The sequence below is a fragment of the Artibeus jamaicensis genome, unplaced genomic scaffold (assembly GCF_021234435.1).
Source record: "Artibeus jamaicensis isolate MK-2021 breed Jamaican fruit bat unplaced genomic scaffold, CSHL_Jam_final scaffold_537, whole genome shotgun sequence".
Classification (NCBI taxonomy): Eukaryota; Metazoa; Chordata; class Mammalia; order Chiroptera; family Phyllostomidae; genus Artibeus; species Artibeus jamaicensis.
Window position 1 is genome coordinate 9,544,619 of NW_026522047.1, and position 3,465 is coordinate 9,548,083.

Here is a 3,465-nt window from a genome sequence, read left to right on the forward strand (position 1 = left end):
GGGCGTATATGGTTGGTGTCAAGTCTGTGGGGTGAAAGAAAAGATATTACAGTTGACACATTAATGTATGTCTTTGCACTTCACTATGAGACCTTGAAGATTTAGCTTACAGAGAGTATGTGAACCTCTTAATGACTTATCAATAATCTCTCGAAGTGAAGGGCACGCTTAACCAAAATTTTAAGAAATCACTGGAAACTATTTGACCATCAGTCTATGTTTCCTAGGAAGACAAGGGTTTTAATTGGTGAGAGTAGCATCTCTTCTTCCAGCACTTCAGTGGGTCTGCCTTAGGGGAAGAAAAGCAAGCGGACTCTCCAAATATCCTCCATACAATCACACACGGATCAGGGAGTTCCTGAAGAGCAATAAGGCCCTTCAATAAGGTCCTGTCTGAATTGTGTTCAGGTGGCCCACGCTGCCTCTCCGGTTGACATTGCCAGGGCCGGAGCACTTCCACAGAAATAAGCGCTGGCTGAGAAGATCCAATTTGTGATCCCACACAGGATAAGAAAAACAGGCCATGCAGTGATTTGTTTCAGTAGACGTGGGTTTGGACCTGGGGCTCTCACTATAAGATTAACAAGAGCATCAGGCTCATAGTGCAAACCAAAGGTTATAGCTCTGTACCTTAGTGTGCATAATTCTGAGCAACCAAAGTGTCTCATTACTTCATTTATATGACTGAAATAACTGTTACCAGTTCTGAAGAGAGATTCCTGAAATTTTTCTAATCCATTTTCTCTTTTACATTTCCTTATTAATTTTCAAATGCAGGCAGTCCCCCATTTCTATGAGATCAGTTTAGTCTGACTAAGTCTAGACAAAGACCTTTTTACGACATGGCTTCTCCCCTGTACAAAGAGTCTTAATTCTAAAGAACTTCAAAAAAGAAATCTAGTTTGATGATGGACACCAGGGTCCTTCCTTATGTCCACAGGGGAAAATGCTTTTCTATGCAAAAATCTCTCCTTAGCAACTTTTTCAAATAAGTACTGCCTTTAGGTGGTTTCTTTAAGTAAATCACCTTGTTTATTTAATGATCAGTTATTGATTTATTTATTTTATGATAGTTACATGAATACCTACTCTGTTTCAGGCACTATGCTAAGCATGATATTTTCATAGATAGGGTGGAAATCCTATTCCCAGTATGAAATGCAGACACGCGGATGGATGCGGTTATTGCCATGGAGACATACACACAAGATATAACAGTCACTCCTCTAAGTGACCTCCATGGAACCTCACCCCAAGACCATCACAGCTCTGTGTTTCCTTCATACATCAGACCTACTGATGCTTGAGCCATACGGTATGTGTTGCCCTCAAGAGCATGTGTTGTACAGGCGTGTTCACTACAAATCAGTTCTGCTTGCCCCAAATCCCATGTAGCCCAGTTACAATGGATATTAGAATTTTATAATGTGCTGAAAAGTATATAAGTACAAAAATAGTTGCTGGTTCTTTGGATACCAAGTGACAAACTATGTTTTCCAAGAGATTAAAACAGACTAGTTGGTTGAAAAAATGTTTGTTGTCTTAGACATTGTTGTGTCAGCTATAAAGATTTTTAAAAATAAAAACACTATATAGAAAGATTTAGAAAAGAAAAATATCTAGAAACATTTTTAGGATGATTTCTTTCTCTTATACTTGAAGTGTTTACTATCGTTCAAAGAAACTGAAATGATGTTTGGAATATACTTCTTGTATTTTACTCAGGAAAGCTGGGGGTAAACTCCAAGAAGCTGACCTGTTTTGGAACTCTCTACCTTGACCTATATCAAAGATTGAAAGAAATAAATAAAGACTTATAAAGGACTAAAATTTGTGATTTTCAGTCACCAAATAACAATTTCCCAAGCAGTTGATAAAATATTGTATGAATTTCCTAGGACCACTATAGCAAATTACTGAAAACTGGACGGCTTAAAACAGAAATTAGGGTCTCACAGTCTTGAGTCTAGAAGCCTGGAATCAAGGTGTCAGTCTTGGCCTGTCTGGCAGCTCTGAGAGAGAATGTCCCATGCTTTTCTCCTAAATTCTGGCAGTTGCCTTTGACCCTTGGTGTTACTTGGCCTCTGGTTCTATCACTTTAGTCTGTGCCCCCACCACCATGTCACCACTGACTTCTCTGAATGGGTACCTTTGGGTGCCTTTGCCATGTAGGATGCGTTTGAACGAAATAAAGTTAAAATTTTGAAATGTCTAGGCTGCTTTGCTAACCAATTACCACCATTATCTCTATTGCCACTTTACCTCTTTTTAAAAATAATTACCCAGTAGATTTCTGAAACCCTAATACTTGGTGTCATGCTAAGATATTACGTTCAGGAGCCAGACTGCTGATTTATAATTTTAACTTTGCCATTTACTAGCAATGCAATATTGGGTAAAATACTTACATCCTCAGTTAAAGGGGGTTTTGACAACAGATATTATTGTGAAGTTAGATAAATAACCATTTCCTAAGTTCTTAGAGATGTTGTTAACATTTGAAGTAATGAGGTGAATGGTTAAGTCTTCTGAGCTCAAATGCTTGGTTTTAAAACTTAGCTCTGTCACTGCAGAGGCTTAGCTAATGTTCCTAACCTTGCTGTGTTTTTCTCCAACATGTAAAATGAGGGTCACGGTTGTATCTGTCTTGCACACTGTCCAGTTGATTAAATGAATTAGTACAGGCAAGACACTAAGCAGAGGTTCTAGCACAAAGGTCTCAATGTTGATTATTGCTATAAAAGTGAAAACTACTACTTAAGAAAACATTTATACTTAATTACATGGAGTAATTCATTATTTTATGATTCGTATTTGTAAAAGGGGCACAAGTTGAAAATTTTTTGTATCTGTACTAACTCAATTTGAGTGTTTCATCATTTGATATTTAAATTTTATAATTTCATGGATATATTTATATGCATTACACTTTCAAAAAGAAGCAAAAGTAATTGTGTATTTTTCTGGTTTGTAAAAATAAGGTAGTAGATCTCAGCTACAATATTTGGTACTATTGTATATTATACAAAATATCTCACCTGAGCAATTTTGGGAAACAACTTCCATGAGTAAGTAAAATTATTTATAATCAAACTCATCCATTTCACTTGTTGAATTCTTCAAAAATATGAAAATATATTGATGAATTTAAGAAATTTGTCCTGAGTGTTTACAGTGTATTAGGTCATCCTGAGCTGTCTCATGTTAGAGGAATGGAAAGGAAAAATTCCATGTGCACACAGGTCCTTCCCTGTAGTTTACTATCTAGAGGTGCTGATGCAGAGGAAGCAAAGGAAAAAGACCAGCAAAATGTCAAAATTGGTGCTGTTGTAGAAAATAATATTTAACTACATGGGTGATATAAATCCAAAATAAGGTAGAGTGGTAGATTAAGCTGTAACAACTATAATGTATTTAGAACTTTGTGTCTGGCTTTATAATAATATCTTTATTTTAATGATCTAA